This window comes from Micrasema longulum, unplaced genomic scaffold (assembly GCF_059751315.1).
Source record: "Micrasema longulum isolate JH-2025_06_02 unplaced genomic scaffold, ASM5975131v1 h1tg002208l, whole genome shotgun sequence".
Taxonomy (NCBI): domain Eukaryota; kingdom Metazoa; phylum Arthropoda; class Insecta; order Trichoptera; family Brachycentridae; genus Micrasema; species Micrasema longulum.
The window spans coordinates 226,215-226,468 of NW_028279371.1; positions in this window are offsets into that span (position 1 = coordinate 226,215).

A 254-nucleotide genomic window follows, 5' to 3' on the forward strand; every position below is an offset into this window, starting at 1 on the left:
TTATCTCTAAAACATGTCCGACTAGGAAACTGGATGGTCGAAATATGAATTCACAGATAAAATATATGGCTTTTCTGCTTGGCTGACCATAATGTAAGGAAAGGTTGCCAGTAAAAGGCGTTGAAACCCTTAACGGTCTATGGTAATACGTTTTTACAGTGGCAAGTAAGTGTGCTAAAGAAAAAAAATCTAAACCATTGAATATAATGATATATGAACACATATAAATATTAAAAAATATATTATAAAGTTTC